The sequence below is a fragment of the Pseudophryne corroboree genome, chromosome 1 (assembly GCF_028390025.1).
Source record: "Pseudophryne corroboree isolate aPseCor3 chromosome 1, aPseCor3.hap2, whole genome shotgun sequence".
In the NCBI taxonomy this organism is placed as follows: Eukaryota; Metazoa; Chordata; class Amphibia; order Anura; family Myobatrachidae; genus Pseudophryne; species Pseudophryne corroboree.
This window is the reverse complement of record NC_086444.1, coordinates 1,040,145,599-1,040,167,332: the sequence shown is the minus strand read 5'-3', so window position 1 is coordinate 1,040,167,332 and position 21,734 is coordinate 1,040,145,599.

Below are 21,734 nucleotides of genomic sequence, written 5' to 3'. Positions count from 1 at the left end.
TGCTATGTTCATGTTACTTTTGTGAATGATAGGTGACAAATATTGAGAATCTTAATTGAACTGTGTTAGGTTTACTACTTGCAGGCCCAGTGACTCCCTACGCGGGGATTAGTCTCGTTATAATAAATCCTTGTCACCGTGCCTCACCATAGTTATTCTTATACGCCTAAGGGGGGTGTTGTTCGTATTGGGGGCATCTCCGTCCTTCTGCCCAGGTCCAGAGCAGCCGTTCTACCCGGCCCCCGGCTGACCCCGTGACAAGAAAGAACAGAACCACCAAGAAGGCCGCCCCGGACAAGCGTGAGACCTCAGGTACGCTACACTACATATCACACATGTATACATAATATAACTGCATGTGCTGCATATTCATGGTTTATGTCGTAGCCATGTAACGTCTTTGTTTCCAGGTACAATTTTTCAACCCTCTTGAGGCTAAAAAACTTTTGACATTTCTCCTCTTTAAAAATGACAGTATATGCATCATTAATAATCCTGCTGAGAATTGGATTGTGATAAAAGGAGTCTATTTACTAAGCCTTGGAGACAAAGTAACAGCCAATCAGCTCCTATCTGCCATGTTACAGGCTGTGACCCCTATGCACTTAAGCTGGGTACACACCTGCATGAGGTCGGGACGATTTGCCAATTTGTAATGACAAATCATCTACATCATGCAGTGTGTACACATGATTGTGCACTCCCGCAGGTACCAATGGGGCAACATCTTCCAGATATCACTAGTGACTAGGGTGGCCAATCCTGGCCTTTTTTTTTCAATCCTGGGTATCGGGTTCCGGCGGGCGACTGGCTGTGTAGAATAACCTCTGACTTCACGTCAAGCTGCACAGTGCGCACAGCCGGGGGCAGGGGGAGCTGAGCAGGGGGAGCTGGGCAGCGTCTGAGCCCCCTTAGGATGCTTAACGCTGCCTAGAATAGAAAAAAAGTAAGGTGGTGGCCAATCCCGAAATCCCTGAAATTGGGAGCTCCAATCCCAGGAATTAATCCTGGACAAACTAGTGACCCAGTGCAGTATAAATGAAGAGATGAATGATATATTGTTCCATCCATCATATGTGTACACCCATTCTCCAAGGGTCCATGCGGAAGGGAATTCAGCCTGACCATCGGGACGATTGGCCATCACTCTAGTGTGTAGCCAACGTTAGCCTTGAAGAGAGATAAAGTAGACAGAGATAAAGTACCAACCAACTCGTAACTGCCAAGTTACAGGCTGTGTTTGAAAAATGACAGAAGCTGGTTGGTTGGTACTTTATCTCTTTCCACTTTATCTCCCTCCAAGGCTTAGTAAGTAGACCCATGAGAAGCCTAAAACTATTTTGAACAATTTTCCTGTAAAGACTTACTAGGACATTTGGAAATAAACAATATAAATGTCTGTAAATGCAATTTTGTCCTCTGAGAAGCACCCTGCTGCACATAAAGGTGCAGTGTGGGACCCATCTTCCGTCTCTCCTAGCAACTGCTGTGTTGTGTCATGACATCATGTGTGCAGGTGCCTTTGAGCCCTACAATGAAGCTGCCAGGGACTACCCCACATCTGAGGTTACATTAAGGAAGATCATTTAAAAGTGTACATCCCTATTAAGAAAATATTTAAAAATAAATATAAATTGAAAATATATAACTACAGGTCTCATAACTAGGAATATCCAATAATAAAGTTGTACAACATAAAAGCTAACTTGCATAATCTACATATTACTGCTCAGTGAATGCTAAATTTTGTGTGATCAACATTTTTCATTTAAGATTTATTTTTAATTTATAAACTAGTAGGTACTGTATATGTTCGGTATCATGGCAAATAAATTTTCAGTCAGTTTAAATATATTCAGTTCGGACAACTGTACTGCTCTTATACAATACACTCACTTTGAGAAATTTCGAATGATGTAATTTTGTAATTTCTTACATCATGATAATGTAAATTCTGGCCGCCATCCTACAGCATCTTGGGTGTGGTATATAAGGTCGATATTCATCATATTGACATAAGAATGACTACATGGTCAAAATAACAAGTCAATATGCATCATCTGAATACTGCTGAAATGTCAACATGATTGAACGTCAACAAATGGGCCCTTGAGATCTAGAGGTGCCTTACCTGGTCAGCGGCATATTGAGCAGCGGCTACTGGGTCCAGTCACAGTTATAAAATACTAAACAAGTAGATGCAATATTTGTCTTTTTTTTACATTTACATGGGAGAGATCACCAGTAGACAGTTTTAATTAAAATGTATTACTATCAAGTAGAGATGAGCGGGTTCAGATCCCTGAGATCTGAACCCTACCGAACCTCCCTACCCGAGTCCGAATCGGAGTCAGGCTCGGGTTTTCCCGCCTGACTCAGAAACCAGAACAAGGCCAAACGTTATCATCCCGCTGTCGGATTCTCGCGGGATTTGGATTCCATATAAGGAGCCGCGCGTCCCCGCTATTTTCACTCTGGCATTGGATAGTGCACAGAGAGGACGTGTCTCCGTTCTCTCAGTGTCCATGTCTTGTGCTGTATCTGTCCAATCACAGTAGTTGTGTCCTCTTGCTGCCATATGTCCAGTGCTGCTGTATAGGGTGCTGTGTTGTGCTGCATCAGTCCAGTCACAGTGGTGGTGTCCTCTGCTGCCATATGTCCAGTGCTGCTGTATAGGGTGCTGTGTTGTGCTACATTAGTTCAGTGGTGGTGTATTGTGCTGCATCAGTCCAGTCACCGTGGTGGTGTCCTCTGCTGCTATATGTCCAGTGCTGCTGTATAGGGTGCTGTCCTCTGCTGCCATATGTCCAGTGCTGCTGTATAGGGTGCTGTATTGTGCTGCATCAGTTCAGTGGTGGTGTATTGTGCTGCATCAGTCCAGTGGTAGTGTTCTGTGCATCAGCCATCAGTCATTCCAGTGACCAGTCACAGTGGTATCCTCTGCTGCCATATGTCCAGTGCTGCTGTATAATAATAATAATAACAAGTCCCTTACAGTGTTGCTGTGTTGTCCTGCATCAGACCAGTGGTAGTGTCCTGTGTATCAGCCATCAGTCATTCCAGTGACCAGTCACAGTGGTATATTCTGCTGCCATATGTCCAGTGCTGCTGTATAATAATAACAAGTCATTTACAGTGTTGCTGTGTTGTCCTGCATCAGACCAGTGGTAGTGTACTGTGCATCAGCCATCAGTCAGTCCAGTGACCAGTCACAGTGGTATCCTCTGCTGCCATATGTCCAGTGATCCTGTGCCACATATTGTATTATATAACTCCAGAAAAATAATGGAGAACAAACATTTGGAGGATAAAATAGGGAAAGATCAAGAACCACTTCCTCCAAGTGCTGAAGCTGCTGCCACTAGTCATGACATAGATGATGAAATGCCGTCTGCCAAGGCCGATGCCCAATGTGATAGTAGAGGGCATGTAAAATCCAAAAAGCCAAAGTTCGGTAAAAGACCCAAAAAAAGAAATTTAAATGGTCCTAGGAGAAACTTAAACTTGCCAATATGCCATTTACGACAAGGAGTGGCAAGGAACGGCTAAGGCCCTGGACTATGTTCATGACTAGTGGTTCATCTTCACATGACGATGGAAGCCCTCATCCTCCAGCTAGAAAAATTAAAAGAGTTAAGCTGGAAAAAGCACAGAAAAGAACTGTGCGTTCTGAGATGGTATCACAAATCCCCAAGGAGAGTCCAAGTGTGTCGGCAGTTGTGATGCCTCACCCTCCCAACACTGAACGGGAAGAGATTGCTCCTTCCACCATTTGCATGCCCACTGCAAGTGCTGGAAGGAGCACCCACAGTCCAGTTTCTGATATTCAAATTGAAGATGTCACTGTTGAAGTACACCAAGATGAGGATATGGGTGTTGCTGGCGCTGAGGAAGTTGACGATGAGGATTCTGATGGTGATGTAGTTTGTTTAAATGAGGCACCGGGGGAGACACCTGTTGTCCGTGGGATGAAGAAGCCCATTGTGATTTCCTGGGCAAAATATATACAAAAAGCCAATTCTTCGGTGTGGAATTATTTCTAAACAAATCCGGACAACAGGTCTCAAGCCGCGTGTTGCCTCTGTCAATCTGTAATAAGTAGGGGTACGGATGTTAACCACCTAGGAACATCCTCCCTTATACGTCACCTGCAGTGCATTCATCAGAAGTCAGTGTCAAGTTGTGAAACTTTGGGTAAGAGCATAAGCTGTCCACTGACACCTAAATCCCTTCTTCCTCTTGTACCCAAGCTCCTGCAAGCCACACCACCAACTCCCTCAACGTCAACTTCCTCCTCAGCCATGAACATCAGTAGTCCTGCAGGCCATGTCCCTGTCAAGACTGAGGAGTCCTCTCCTAACCGGGATTCCTCTGGAGGATCCTTGAGTGGTACGCCTACTGCTGCTGTTGTTGTTGCTGGGAGTCGATCGTCATCCCAGAGGGGAATTCGGAAGACCACTTGTACTACTTCAACTAAGCAATTGTAGTTAAAAATGTGAGCGCACATATAATTATACATTTTGGTCAATTAAGGCTGTGGTTTAATAAAAAATTACTTTATTTCTTGAAAACAACAGACCAAATAAATAGTACTTAATAAAACAAAATATCACAATGGAAATCACAATGTAAAAATAATTATATTTCCCCGCTCTGGCCAGTTGAGTCTTATAAACAATTAGTAGTTTGCATGCATGCCAATAGGTTAGTAATTGATTGAAGCGAAGCACAGTCCCTATATACAGTCTTAATGGTATAACAACTGTTTCCTCCCTCCAGGGAATTTTGTGTTAGTAATGTTAGTATTAATAATATTATTTGTGCTGTATAATTCACACTCTTTAGAAAGAACAACAGTCCTTTAATGAAAGTTGGCAGCACAGTTTGTTGGTGTATAGCTGCTTTGCTTGAATAATATTGTGTGATACCAGCTCACTGGTCAAGGCTCGAGACGTGTGGTGAAGCAGGGAGCGTGCCACCGCTCAGCTGATATAGCTGCACGCCTCTAGTGTGATCCAGCCCAGCCGGAGACACCGGAACCACCGCAGAGTGGGAGGGTAAGCATTACCCATATGAGTGTCCCGACGGGGGATTACTTGATCATCTAAATTACCAGCACTGCATCCTTGACCAGTGAGCTTCAATCAATTACTAACCTATTGGCATGCATGCAAACTACTAATTGTTTATAAGACTATAATTATTTTTACATTGTGATTTCCATTGTGATATTTTGTTTTATTTAGTACTATTTATTTGGTCTGTTGTTTTTAAGAAATAAAGTAATTTTTTATTAAACCAGCAGCCTTAATTGACCAAAATTTATAATTATATGTGCGCTCTCATTTTTAACTATATTTCTTAGGTACAGTGTTTCCTTATTTGGAGGATATCCAGATCCTCCTTATGTGAGCAGCCACTCATTTTCTTTTTGGTTATTACAATAATCTTCAGCGCCCACTTTATATTGTTTTTTTAACTAAGCAATTGACTGTCCAACAGTCCTTTGTGAGGAAGATGAAATATGACAGCAGTCATCCTGTTGCAATGGATAACTGAGGCCTTGACACTTATGTTGGTGTTAGACATGCATACGGTATCCGCCATTAGTGCAGTGGGATTTAGACAATTGATGGAGGTATTGTGTCCCCAGTACCAAATCCCATCTAGGTTCCACTTCACTAGGCAGGCGATACCGAGAATGTACAGAGACATCAGAAAAAGTGTCGCCAGTGTCCTAAAAACTGCGGTTGTATCCAGTGTCCACTTAACCACGGACATGTGGACAAGTGGAACAGGGCAGACTAAGTACTATATGACTGTGACAGCCCACTGGGTAGCTGTATTGCCTCCCGCAGCAACAACAGCAGCAGCGGCACCAGTAGCAGGATCTCGCAAATCCAAACTAATTTCTAGGCAGGCTATGCTGTGTGTCACCGCTTTCCGTAAGAGGCACACCGCTGACAACCTCTTACGGAAACTGACGGACATCATCGCACATTGGCTTACACCAGTTAGACTCTCCTGGGGATTTGTGATATCGGACAACGCCACCAATATTGTGTGTGCATTACAACTGGGCAAATTCCAGCATGTCCCAGGTTTTGAACATACAGTTAATTTAGTGGTGCAGAATTTTTTGAAAAATGACAGAGGTGTACAGGAGATGCTGTCGGTGGCCCGAAAAATTGCGGGCCACTTTCGACATTCTGCCACTGCACCAGCAAACACTCCTGAACCTGCCCTGCCATCAACTGAAGCAAGAGGTGGTAACGAGGTGGAATTCAACACTCTATATGCTTCAGACCACCACTGGGGCTGCAAGGAAAAGGGGTAAGATTTCCTAGCCCACCCGCTGGCGGAGATGCAGGGCAGTCAGGAGTTAAATCTGACATCTGGTGCGGACTGAACGACCTGCCAATGATTGCTGACATTTCTACTGTCACTGCATATGATTGTCACCATTTAAAGAATAGTGGAGGATTATATGAGTGACAGCATCCAAGTAGGCATGTCGGACAGTCCGTATGTATACTGGCAGGAAAAAGAGGCAATTTGGATGCCCTTGCACAAACTGACTTTATTTAACCTAAGTTGCCCCCCCTCCAGTGTGTGCTCCGAAAGAGTGTTTAGTGCAGCCGGTAACCTTGTCAGCGATCAGCGTAGAAGGTTACTTCCACAAAATGTGGAGAAGACGATGTTCATCAAAATTAATTATAAATTCCTCCAGAAATACCTTGACCAGCAGTTGTCTCCGGAAAGATGGTGGATTCCAGTGGGGACAAATTAATACTCTGTGAGGAGGGGGATGTACACAGTGAAAGGGGTGAGGAATTGGAGGATGAGGATGAGGTCAACATCTTGCCTCTGTGGAGCCAGTTTGTGCAAGGAGAGATTGATTGCTTCTTTTATGGTGGGGGCCCAAACAAACCCGACATTTCAGCCACAGTCGTGTGGCAGACCATGTTGCTGAAATGATTGGTTTGTTAAGTGTGCATGTCCTGTTTATACAACATAAGGGTGGGAGGGCCCAAGGACAATTCCATCTTGCACCTCTTTTCTTCTTTGCATCATGTGCTGTTTGGGGACTAGTTTTTTAAAGTACCATCCTGTCTGGCACTTCCATTTATGTCCAGTGGTACTGCCATATAATTCCAGTGATACTGCCGTATATGTCCAGTGGTACTGCCATATAATTCCAGTGATATTGCCATATAATTCCAGTGATATTGCCGTATAATTCCAGTGATATTGCTGTATAATTCCAGTGGGAATTGTTTGTGTCGCCTGCCTTAGTCATACAGCTACCTCATTGCACCTCTGCTACATCTTTGCATGAGGTGCTGTTTGGGGCCTAGTTTTTGAAAAGTGCCATCCTGTCTGCCACTGCAGTGCCTCCCCTAGATGGGCCAAATGTTTGTGTCGCTTGGCTTAGTCATACAGCTACCTCATTGCACCTCTTCTACATCTTTGCATCAGGTGCTGTTTGGGGCCTTTGTTTATATCTGCCCTCCTGTCTGACACTGCAGTGCCACTCCAAGATGGGCCAGGTGTTTTTGATGTCCACTTGTGTCGCTTAGCTTAGTCATCCAGCAACCTCGGTGCAACCTTTTGGCCTAAAAATAATATTGTGAGGTGTGAGGTGTTCAGAATAGACTGGAAATGAGTGGAAATGAATGCTATTGAGGTTAATAATACCGTAGGATCAAAATTACTCCCAAATTCTGTGATTTTAGCTGTTTTTATGTTGTTGTTTTTTAAATCATCCAGATCCAAAACCAAAACCAAAACACGAAAGGGTGGTTTTGGCAAAACCAAAACACGAAAGTGGAATTAGAATCAAAACCAAAACACAAAACATTTTAATGCCAGCCGCACATCTCTACTATCAAGAAGAAAATGTTCACAATGAGACAATAGTAAATAGTATGACTGTTATTTATTATTTTATTTATTATTTATTATTTATTAGCAGTTTCTTATATAGCGCAGCATATTCCGTTGCGCTTTACAATTATTAGAACAACAATTATAGAACAAAACTGGGCAAAGACAGACAGACAGACAGAGGTAGGAAGGCCCTGCTCGCAAGCTTACAATCTATAGGGAAATAGGCATTGATACACAAGGATAGATGCTACCTGTTACATAATGGTTCCCCAGGTTGCTAGGTTCTTAATGGGTTGTATATGATATGATCACCCAGCAATGTTTGAAGACAAAATGTGCGTTTTTATGTGGACTGTACAGAGGGGATGTAACTTGATAGGGAAGCTGTTAAGGTTATGTGTGTGGGTCTGAAGTTTGGTAGGCTTGTCTGAAGAGGTGAGTTTTCAGAGAACGTTTAAAGGTTTGGAGACTAAAGGAGAGTCTTATTGCGCGTGGGAGTGCATTCCACAGAGTGGGTGAAGCCCGGGTAAAGTCCTGTAATTTTGAGTGGGAACAGGTAATACATGTGGATGAGAGACGCAGATCTTGTGCAGAGCGGAGAGGTCTGGTAGGGAGATATTTTGAGATGAGTGAGGAGATGTATGATGGTGCAGTTTGGTTAATAGCCTTGTATGTAAGTAAAAGTATTTTATATTTGACACGGTAGAAAACCGGTAACCAATCGAGGGACTGACAGAGCGGATCAGCAGATGAAGAACGTCTGGCGAGGAAGATTAGTCTCGCAGCTGCATTTAAAATGGATTGAAGTGGTGATAGCCTATGTTTGGGAAGACCAGTAAGGAGACTATTACAATAATCAATGCGGGAGATGATGAGTGCATGGATTAGAGTTTTTGCAGTGTCTTGTGTAAGATAAGGGAGTATTTTGGATATGTTTTTAAGGTGCATGTAACATGATTTAGAGACAGATTGAATGTGTGGAACAAAGGACAGTTCAGAGTCAAGGGTGACACCTAGGCAACGAGCTTGTGGGGTGGGGTGGATAGTTGCATTGTCAACAGTTATAGAGATATCAGGTTGGTAACTACTCTTAGCTGGTGGGAAAATAATTAATTCGGTTTTGGAAATGTTGAGTTTGAGGTGGCGAGATGACATCCAAGATGAAATGGCAGACAGGCATCCAGTGACACGAGCCAATACTGGTGGTGACAAATCTGGGGAGGATAGGTAGATTTGAGTATCATCAGCGTACAAATGATACTGAAATCCAAAGGAGCTGATTAGTTTACCAAGAGAGGAGGTATAGATTGAGAAAAGCAGAGGACCTAAGACTGAGCCTTGCGGTACTCCAACTGATAGAGGTAGAGAAGAGGAGGTAGAATCAGAGAAGTGAACACTGAAAGAGCGATTAGATAGGTAGGATGAGAACCAAGAAAGGGCTGTGTCCTGAAGACCTAGGGATTGTAGTGTTTGTATGAGAATGACTATAACAATGGTTGTCAGTCTGGTGCTTTTGTTAGAATATTTTACAGAATTTGATGGCAGATAAAAACCACATGACCCATCTTATCTCACCTTTTTTTTCTTTTTATTCCTAATAACTTCAGATCTTATATGATCTTTTCCATAGATTTAGTATAGTTTTGAGTCTAGCACAAAGTGGGATTAAAATCGTCTTCTGTAACCATTACCATCTCTGTGGAAGGCTATACAATCTCTCTACTACCCTTTTCTGTAAACTAATTCATCCTCACATTCACATAACAAATAGCTTGACATGACCTCCAGTAAATCCATGTTATCTTGTAAAATGCTAAATTTGAACTGTAGTATTTTCACTTTTTTATGTCTTTGGTATTTTCAGATTTATCCCAAACTTGCCCTTCAGGACTATTCAGTCAATTTATTTTATTTTCTCTGATTTCTGAACGTCTTCTCCAGTGTTCCTAGTAACCGTGCTATTTTCTCATCAGCCTGAGTCTTGGTACATCTTATTTCTTTCCCAGAATCCTTCTGCTCAACCAGATATACAGGTACTACTACTTACAATTTTCTGAGATGCTTATATTTACTAAAAGCTATTTTATGTGCTTTTACACTTCTCCCTTCCGCCTTTAAGTACTGGATTAACTTTCTTTCATTGTTTTATTTTCTAATCTTCCTGACACAAAGGTTTGATGCTTTTAGAATTGTATTATTCAATTTTACCTACTGTTTTCTGCCCCACTAATACGTATGCTTCCACTGTGCCAAAGAATCATTCATAGGTATTTCCCCATGGCTACAATGTCAGCCCTTCTGAAATATAAAGAACACTTTAAAAAAAAAAAACACGCTTTTGTGCTACTCCTGCCTAAATAATAATCGCAGAAGTGAAGGATTGCATTTGTATGTATTCAATTCATAATGGCTTCTTGGAAGTGGGCTTGCTAATTGCTTAAGAGAAGCCATTGTCTTGGAACTCAGATCTTCCCCACATTTGCTTGTACCTGCAGCAGACGCAATACAGGCCCCATCAGGCAGGTTAACATCTCCCATAAGTATTACCTCTACTTTTATTGTCATATACTGTAGGTGATTTCCTTCCTGCTTGTAAGTCTGTGTATACTGTATCACTGCTGCAAGAAGAATAAGGTTTCCCTCTGGTTACAGTGAGGGTATAATTACTAAGGTGTGAGTTTTTTTTTAGAAGGGGAGATGTTGCCCATATCAACCAATCAGATTCTAGCTATTATCTTCTAGAAGCAGCTAGATAAATGTTAAGTGAAATCTGATTGGTTGCTATTGGCAACTTCACTACTAAAATAAACTCACACCTTAGAAAATATACCACTGTGTCTCAGTTTTATATCTGATACATCTTTCTGTCCCTTCTGAAAAAAGTATATACTGGTATAGCAATGATACATTCCTCATATTCTTTATGGCATAGTTCATAATGGAATGTGCCTAGAGCCTCAATTGTGAGTATTACTGTACCTTTAGGTCTAGAATTTTGTTACAGTACATACATACATAAGTATACTTGGGGACTTGTGCTAAGTAGTACAGATAGCCTTTGTTTTTTATAAAATAAACGGGTTTAGTATGAAATATCTACAATCAAAATCCCGATGGTCAAAATCCCAGCAACAACTGACCAATGGTCAAAATACAGACAAGGTCAAAATACCGACATTCAAAATGTAAATAGGTCAAAAAGTCGATACAAGTTTCCATTGTTTTTTGTGTGTATGTCGACATAGGTCGACATGGACATCGCATAAGCATAACGCGTCCCCTCGAATGGCTCGCTGTGCTCCAGGTCCATTGAGATGGTATAGTATGAACAAGTCAGTTTCAATGAAAAAAATCATGAAAAACTCATGTTGACTTTTTGACCTGTCGACATTTTAAATGTCAGTATTTTGACCTTGTCTGGATTTTGACTGTCGGTCAATGGTTGTCAGAATTTTGACCATCAGGATTTTGATTGTAGGTAAATTGACCGCATCTCAAATAAACAAATTAGCACTGTGTATGCCACAAAAGAGTGCTCTCATGTTTCTCAGGTTGGAATAAAGCAACAAAGAGCAAGTAACGGCGCATCTTGCAGTGCAACGTGGTTTGTACAGGTGCAGGGTTATTTGCTCTTTTTTGCTTTGGGACCACAGAGTCAGGCCCTGAGTGTCACTAGATTGTGTTACTCTTAGTGTAAATATAATAAATGCAAAATATACAGTAGCAGACAGACCCCTATGACACTGTCTAAAAATGCTGCATGCTATTCAGTTGGTATGCTGACTTCCAAATGAATTAACATAATATATATATATATATATATATATATATATATATATATATTAGCTACCAGTACTTTTCAAACCATAACAGAAGAAAAAAAAACATCCATTTCAAAACATACAATAAAAATCCTTCTTTTTATTATACATATTTTATCTTTCTTTCCTTTTTCCTTTGATGTCAGCAAAAAATGGTATGTTATCAGTACAATGAGCCACATACTTATCCTTTAACAACACACATTATCAAACATCTGCTCTCTGTAGCAACATGTGCAGGAAAGCAATGCACCTAAGTGACAGATGGACAGTCAATGTTCAGATCAGTTTGTCCAGTTTTTGGTTTTACAAGTTTAAAAAAATTTAATTTATCATTAACATCTATTATTATTATTATTATTATTATTATTATTATTATTATCATTTTTTATTATTATTATTATTATTATTATTATTATTATTAATATTATTATCACATCAAGGCGCATTTTCTTAGCAGGTTTGACCTCAAAATTGAAAGCAGCACTAATAATAAATGCAAACTATGCAAAGAACTAAACTTTTGCACTTACTATTACTGACACTTAAAACTTTGAGGTTAAACCCACCAAATCTCTAAAATAGAAAAATATGAGAGTAATGGTTCTAAAATAAATTGCAATATGATGGAGTTGTCAGGTCTTGAGCTGCTGGAGCTTACCGGTGCGCCAATTGGCTCTGTCCTGGCGGGGCTTCTGGCTGGCTGCCTCTCTGCCTCAGTGGGTTCAGGTCAGGTGTGCTGATGCCATAGTTCCGGAGCCAGCATCTTCCCATTGTTTCCGGTCACTGGGCACCGCCATGCCGGATAATAGTCAGCTGACGACTGTATTCCAATGGGAGTAGCTTTCTTTCTCACATGACCACTGCAGCCAATAGTTGCCTAGCACAGGGTATAAATACCCAGTTTGTGCTCACTGTGGTATCTGAGCTTTGTTGTCACAACATATGGTCCAGACTCTCCGCAAGCTGATTCCAGCCCTGCCTCAACAAAGCCAGTTCCAGCCCGGTCTCAGCAACGCCAGTCCCAGCCCGTTCTTCGCAAGTCAGTTCCAGCCTGGTCTCAACAAAGCTGGTTCCAGTCTGGTCTCAGTAACACCGGTCCCAGCCCAGACTCTGCAAGCTGGGTCCAGCCCGGTCTTAACAAAGCCAGTACCAGCGCGGTCTCATCAACACCAGTTCCAGCTCAGTCTCAGCAACACTGGTTCCAGCTGGGTCTCAGCAACACTGGTTCCAGCCTGGTCTCAGCAACACCAGTCCCAGCCCAATCTCCGCAAAGCCGGTTCCAGCCTGATCTCTGCAATATCAATTCTAATCTGGTCTCCACCAAGCCAGTTCCTGCCTTAACTCCTGCCCCAAGAGTATTCCCACATGCAGACTATCACTATCAGCGTACTCAAACGGGGGGCCGCGGCCGCCCTACTGTGAGCAGCGAAGTCCAAACCCCCGTGAGGGGTTCCCTGGCAAAAATCACCAGTAGGGTAAAAATCCACGCCCCTGTTCCAAGCGTATCCAGTCATCCAGTGCTAGTCTGAGAAGGTCCATTTAATGCTACTTTTGACTCTACGCTATTCCTACCCTCATGAGCAGAAACTATATCCAACTCTCTTTACTTCAGGCTTCTTGAGTATAACCTGCACAGGCAACTGGGTCAACTCCAGAAGTAATCTCAGTGCCAGACCTGACAGGAGTATAATAACTTCAAAGGTAAGGGGTAAAAAGTAATAAAGTAATCCAAAATGATACCAACAATTCCAAGCAGCATAAAATCATCCTCAATAAATGAAACCAAATGTAAAGTTATATGCAGTTTACACTGTAGGAAAAACCACACTAGTAGAAACCAGGGACGTTCAGTCAGGGGAGGCAGGGGAGGCAGTGCCTCCCCTGTCATTAATGATTAAAATAATACAAAGAAGATATTTATAACACATATTCTACATAAATGTATCCTCTTTATATTATTCTAATCATTAATCCTCTGTAAATGTGTTTGGGAGGCACTGATTGTGGTGCCTCCCGTTGTGAATGGGGAAAGGTATGGGAGCGGGTGGCGGCCACTGGCGGGGCCTAGCCACGGGCAGTAATAGCCCATTGAAAATACATGGGAAAGTGGCACCATTAGAGGTGCCACTTTCATACAGAGACGTACTTTCAACCCATGAAAGCACGCCCTTTTAGAGGGTGCGGGCGGCGGGATGTGGCGGTGGTGCGGGCAGCGGGATGCGGCAGTGGTGCAGGCGGTGGGATGCGGCGGTGGTGCGGGTGGCGGGAGTATACCTGTATTCTGCAGAGTTTGGCAGCGGAGCGGTACCAGTTTCAAAAATGGCGCCTCAGTGTAATTTTTGAAATTCAAGATGGCCTCCACCAGTCAATCATGGCTCACCGCATCATCACCCCGCCCCTTCCGGCTGACTTATATAAGTCAGCGCGAGGCAGCGGCGTTAGTCCGATGGCGGAGGAGGAGCTGTGAAGAGCTCCTGAAGAAAGAAGACGCCGGAAGTCCTGGATGGGCGGCGGCTGTGCAAAAGAGCTTAACAGCCGCCTCCCACCAGGTGAAGACGCTGGAAGCCCTGGGGAAGGCGGTGGCCATACAAAAGAGCCTCCCAGGTGAAGACGCCGGAGGAAGACGTCGGAAGCGCTGGGGAGGCGGCGCCCCCCCAGGTGAAGACGCTGGAAGCCCTGGGGAAGTGGCCATTTTTTTGCATGGCCGGAAGCCCTGGGAAGGCGGCGGCCTTGCAAAAAAGCTTAAAGGCCACAGCCCCCAGGTGAAGACCCTGTCTAATAAAACTTTTTTTTTTGAGACAGTGTGGTGTTTTATTTTCTTTGCAGGTGGACTACAGGTGCCAGCAAGCCCTTTATGTCTGGGCATGCTGGCACTTGTGGTTCTCCAAGTGCCAGCATGCTGGGGCAGGCTTGCTGGGACCTGTAGGCCACCTGTAAAGAACAATATTAACATACAATGAACCCCGCACCCACCGCCACCAGAGGTGCAGGGTATAGCAGCTGGTTGTTGCTCGGGAGGGGGGATTCCATTTTTATTTTTTGGGGTCCCCACTTTCTGAGGAATTCCATCCCTGGGCTGACTGGCTTGGGGGGTGATTAACTCCCATAGTGCGATAGAATCCTGCTGATCTGGGCCGGAGCTGACATCACACACCCTCCCTGAAAATGCTTGGCCACGCATGCGTTGTTTCTAAGACTCCCAGAAAATGGACAGTTACCACCCCCAAACGCCAGCTTCCTGTCAATCAACTTGCTTACAGCTAATGATCAAAAAATTTGCTGTATTTTTTCAATGTTTGGCCTCATGCATGTGTACTACGATCCATACGCATGCGCAGTCGATTGATAATCATCCAGCTTGCGAATTTGCTCAACAGAGATCAGGTTGGAATAACCCCCTAAGATATTAGCAACACAACCATATGACTACTGCACCAGCGTCAAGTGTCATGGTCACTAAGTTAAATGCGGACAAGATGTGAAAGTCGATAGTGGTTGTTTTCTGTTCACAAGCCGCCATTTTCTACAGCAGCTTGGTAATAATATTTACTTTAGTTTGTTTCTACAGACTGCTAAGAATGATTAACAATTCTTCCAATTTTCAACAATTGTATGTGATTGTCATGAAAACCACAGTCACATGGTGTAGTGAGCAGAGAGGCTTACAGTTGGCCCTATGAGTTCTGTCTACACTGTAGCATCCTCCATCTCCCCCCTTACGGCATCACATGACATGCTAAGAACTGTGTGTCTGTGCCTGGCTGCTATGTTTATTCTCCACTCAGAGAGATTTTGAAAAGAAAATAATGATTTATAAGAGGATAGCAAGAACAATGAATATTAAATCATGCTTATAAGGTACTCAGCGTGCTATTGGAAAGAAACAAAATCTTCAATGTGGGATTACGGCTTTAAACAGGGCAGCTGTGTTTCACTATTTTCATTTCAAACCCCATTAGACGAGTAGTTAACATCATAATGCTGAAATGCAGCTTCAAAATCTTAATGGCAATAATGGTTTCAGTGCTGGATATTTATGATCTTTGAATGGCATTGCAACATTCACCGCGAGGCAGCATACAATGATTGCATGAACATTGCACTGACAATGATAAATTTGGGAACATTATATTATATGCTTCATGTGACCATTATTGTGAAAACAAGAAAGTATTTCAGTGTATACATATATGTCATTTACTACAACGTCCATGTTAATAAATACCAATATGCAGAAGAGTTAAGTCTCATGCACATAGGGGGTCATTCTGACCTGATCGCACGCTGACGTTCATCGCAGCTCAGCGATCAGGTCAGAAGTGCGCATGCGCCGACACATGCCAGACAGCTGTCGTTACCCAGCGATCGCCTCTACCTGATTGACAGGCAGAGGCATTTGCTGGGTGGGAGGGGGCGGCACGGCAGCGTTTGGCTGCATTTTGTGGGCGTGGTCCAGTGAACGCAGGCTTGGCCTGACCATGCAGGGGGCGGGCCGCAGTGGCTGCGTGACGTCATACGCAGCCGCTGCGACCGGGCAGCGATGAGTAGCTCCCGACCAGCGCGCAGGAGCTGCGCTTCCCGAGAGCTACTCCTGAAGTACAAATGCTGTGCGATGCTTTTGTACTTCTGCGATGGGGCAGGGACTGACATGCAGGGCAGGCTAGCCATGTGCTGGGTCCCCCCCCCCCCCGCTAGTCAGTGTGCCTGATCGTAGCTGTGCTAAATTTAGCACAGCTGCAATCAACTCTGAATCACCCCCTAGTGCAATGCATGTCTATGGGTTTTACCTATTAAAACAACAAAAACCCTTTCTCCAGATTTTTGGCTGGAGAAATCAAGACTTTATATTCTCCACATTTTCCAAACTGTGGACAGCAGAGAGATGATTGATCCACTGTTTCATTTGTAAGCGCTTGCTTGTGATGATCTGATCTTCACATTCTTCAAGATGTTTACTGAGCAACCCTACTGGCTCGTGCATGCTCAGCCCCAATAGCACATATTATTCAGTGTACAAATGTGATCTTACCACCTCACACATTTACCTAATACCAAATACCACTGAAGAAGTCTTCCACATTTGTGAGACTTCTTACAAGCATGTCGCTGGCCACAAAAGCCTTCATCATCGTTTTCACGTGATCTGTCTCAGCAGGCAGAAAATATAATATTAGATATTCTGAGAAACATCATGTGCAAACCAGCAAAATACTGTATGCCAGTGGTTCTCAAGCTGTGGGCACTTGCAGGGGTGCCTTGGATTGGTGGTCCAGGACCAATTCAAAATATTTATGGCGAATGTAATGGGCAAAACTAGCGCTTGTGGCTGCCAATCATAAACTATGTGGACAACAGAAGCAAATCTTCTCCCTCACTACACAGTTGAACCTAAGGATGACATATAAATACAATGTACTTAATTTAATATTTTTTTTCTAAAATTCTCAATAAAAAACATTTGGCCTAGGGGTGCCGTGAAAAAAAACTCTGATGCTCTAGGGCGCCATGATTCAAAAAGGTTTGTAAACCACTATAGTTTATGCTGATCATTTTGTAATGAAATATGCAGTACATATGCGGAACATTGTAACCCATAGGCAAACGCAGGGGGGGTTTCCGGTTGCCCAGAAACCCCCCTCCTCTTGGCAAGTGGCTCAAATTATGACAACAATAACAATGGTTTATAATATGAATTCTAGATCTGCCGCCACATGCTCAGTGGTAGCAGTGCATTCTACAAAGTTTGCTGTGTGTGTGTGGATCCGAGTGCACTGGACCAGAGAGTAAATATGAGTAAGAAGAGACAGGAGCCTTACCATGAGGTGGGAGAATGTGTGCTTAGAAAGTGCAGTACTGGTTCTATTATGTTTTTGTATTTATTTATTTATTTATTTATTATGGTATAGTGTTAAATATTAAGTATCCAGTGTATAAAAAGACCAATGTTTACATTAATGTCCAGGGTTGTTAATAGGTTCTTCTACCGCTCCTCCAGACACCTGCACTGTCCGCAGAGTGGGAGATTGTGGAATGCATTTGGAAACCCCCCTCTAGAAATCCTGCATTTGCCACGGTAACCAAACATCTAACTCTGAAATAATATGCTGTAAAAACAGTAAAGTCAGTAACAAATCCTGCTTAGATGTATTTTAGTTTTAAGGATACTTGTACAAGTTTTATTTTCCTCCTGTGTTGGGAATTTGGAAAGCACCCAGTTCCATAACCTCAGAATGTGTCAGCCTGCTCTGTGGCTGGAGGGAAAGAGAAGCAGACCACAGGTTTTTGGGCTTGGTCACTAATGAATGATTTTTCAGGAAGTCTAGGCCCATCAACGCCGAGACAGTGACTTCAACCAAATACAAGCTAGAAGTCATATTAGTAATTATAATATATTTTAAGAATGAAATATGTTTTTTAGAGTATTGGCACAATAAACTAAAACGGTAGTAAATATGTGATTTTATCGTGAAAAAGGTTACTCACATTAATATGCAATTTATTGAAGGTACAATAGTAACCGTATAACAAACACCAAACATTTATAATGTATAATAAAACAAAACATACAAATTACATTTGGCATACAGGACAAGAAAAGTCACACTGTTTTGTCTATACATACAGCATACAAAGAAAACCAAGAATGGGTACATATGATTATATTTTACAAATCTAAGAATACTCCATAATAACTTGCGGCTTTAACCACACTTTTCACAACCTCCAATTGACAAGACAGTAACTGTGTAAGCTCTTTGAGAAGGTCTTTCATCATATTGCCTCATGCTTTTGTAAAATATTAATTGAATGTAGTTTGTATTTGTATAAAGCTGTACATGTGTTGTTAGTGAAGAACTGTAGAATATGTGAGGCACTGTTGAAGATGTGAGGTACTGTTGAATATGTGAGGTACTGTTGAATATGTGAGGTACTGTTTAAGATGTGAGGTACTGTTGAAGATGTGAGGCACTGTTGAAGATGTGAGGCACTGTTGAATATGTTTGCAGTTTCTAAATAAATAAAAATATGAATTAATGTATTTCCTTTAAAATGAAATACTGCCTATAAAACTATGGATCTCTTTTAGAATTAGGAGTAAATCCAGCTACCAGGAGCAGTTTTATATCTTATGAAAACAAGGCAGCTGCAAGAGAGCAAACGTATAATTTTGCATGTACTGTACATACATCCCTGCATGCAAAAATTAAAATACATTTCCACCTTTTGCATTGCAATATGGTTTGTCCTTGAGCAAAGTTGCATCCTTTATCTGGGTTTATTCTAATGATGCCTTATACATTAATAGGTATTTGATAGGTGTTATCCCAATGTTACAGTATACTAGAAACATAGAATTTGATGGCAGATAAGAACCACTTGGCCCGTCTAGTCTGCCCATATACAAGCACACACTAGGGTTAATTATTGTTAGGAGCCAATTAACCTACCAATATAATTTTGGAATGTGGGAGGAAACCTATGCAAGCATGGGGAGTATATACAAATTCCACACAGAGCCATAATGCTAACTATTACAGCAGTCACACTTCCTATATTAGCTTCCAGCTATAATATTTGCTTTATTGTCAAACCACTATTATTTATTATTTATTACCAGTTATTTATATGTCGCACACATATTCCGCAGCAATTTACAGAGAATATTTGGCCATTCATATCAGTCCCTGCCCCAGTGGAGCTTACAATCTATATTCCCTATCACATGTACACACAGACACATTCACACTAGGGTTAATTTTTGTTGGAAGCCAATTCACCTACCAATATATTTTTGGATTGTGGGAGGAAACCGGAGTACTTGGAGGAAACCCACGCAGGTACGGAAGAACATACAAATTCCAAACAGTTAGGGCCATGGTGGGAATGGAACCCATGACCTCAGTGCTGTGAGGCAGTAATGCTAACCATTACACCATCCTTACTGCAAACCACTATGTTTGAAGATGGTTTTTATTTTTTAGCCAGTAGATTGGTGTTCTGCTTTTTAGACTATGGTAGATTAAACATTGGGATATGCACCCTTCATTTGGATTTATATTTAAGCTCTAATGATGCCGTATATATTAAATAGATATTTGATAGGTGTGGACAAGGTGCTATCCCAATGATAAAGGTGGGGTAAATATGGTATACTAGCTTCCAGATGCAACATTGTCGCTTTATTGTCAAGCCATTATGTTAGAAGATTGTTTTATTTATTAGCCACTAGATTGTTGCTTTGTTTTTCAGACTACAGTAACTTCAACATTGGGATACAATTTGGATACTAGCCACCACATTGGGCATTTACTTTTTGGGTTCTGTATATCATTGTATTGACTATTCACAGGAGCAGGAGATGGTGTGCAGGAGTCAATCACCTGTCCACTTGATTGTGCTAGTGTAGACGGACCCCATGTACCAGAGACAGCTTTATGGTTAGAGGTGAATTTAGGCAAATAAAAAGTCACAGACTGAAAGGTGAATAACGGAAGGGACAAGGATCCCCAATAGCATATACTGTAGTTGCAATGTGAAGCTGTTATCAAACAGTTGCAGAAAAACTGGGGTGTCAATTGCACCTCTACTGTATATGAAATTAAGTTCATACATCTAACTTGTTATTAAAGCCTCCAGATTGTACTGTATGTCTGCTTTGTAAAATACTGTAGATGCCATATTGGGGTTAGCTTTGTATACTAATCAGCAGATTCGGGAATCTGCTTTATTTTATATACTAGTCACCAGATAGGAAATCTGGTATACAAACATACTTGCCGCCAGATATGGGTTTTGATTTATATTTGTATTGCCTGTGTTTTGCATACTAACCATGAGAATAGGCTCTATTTGCAATTCTAACCGCCATATAAATATTAGTGATGAGCACCGGAAATTTTTCGGGTTTTGTGTTTTGGTTTTGGGTTCGGTTCCGTGGCCGTGTTTTGGGTTCGAATGCGTTTTGGCAAAACCTCACCGAATTTTTTTTGTCGGATTCGGGTGTGTTTTGGATTCGGGTGTTTTTTTCAAAAAACCCTAAAAAACAGCTTAAATCATAGAATTTGGGGGTCATTTTGATCCCAAAGTATTATTAACCTCAATAACCATAATTTCCACTCATTTTCAGTCTATTCTGAACACCTCACACCTCACAATATTATTTTTAGTCCTAAAATTTGCACCGAGGTCGCTGGATGACTAAGCTCAGCGACCCAAGTGGCCGACACAAACACCTGGCCCATCTAGGAGTGGCACTACAGTGTCACGCAGGATGGCCCTTCCAAAAAACACCCCCCAAACAGCACATGACGCAAAGAAGAAAAAAAAGAGGCGCAATGAGGTAGCTGTGTGAGTAAGCTAAGCGACCCTAGTGGCCGACACAAACACCTGGCCCATCTAGGAGTGTCACTGCAGTGTCACGCAGGATGGCCCTTCCAAAAAACACCCCCCAAACAGCACATGACGCAAAGAAAAAAAGAGGCGCAATGAGGTAGCTGTGTGACTAAGATAAGCGACCCAAGTGGCCGACACAAACACCTGGCCCATCTAGGAGTGGCACTGCAGTGTCACGCAGGATGGCCCTTCCAAAAACTACTCCCCAAACAGCACATGACGCAAAGAAAAATGAAAGAAAAAAGAGGTGCAAGATGGAATTGTCCTTGGGCCCTCCCACCCACCCTTATGTTGTATAAACAGGACATGCACACTTTAACCAACCCATCATTTCAGTGACAGGGTCTGCCACACGACTGTGACTGAAATGACGGGTTGGTTTGGACCCCCACCAAAAAAGAAGCAATTAATCTCTCCTTGCACAAACTGGCTCTACAGAGGCAAGATGTCCACCTCATCATCATCCTCCGATATATCACCGTGTACATCCCCCTCCTCACAGATTATCAATTCGTCCCCACTGGAATCCACCATCTCAGCTCCCTGTGTACTTTGTGGAGGCAATTGCTGCTGGTGAATGTCTCCACGGAGGAATTGATTATAATTCATTTTAATGAACATCATCTT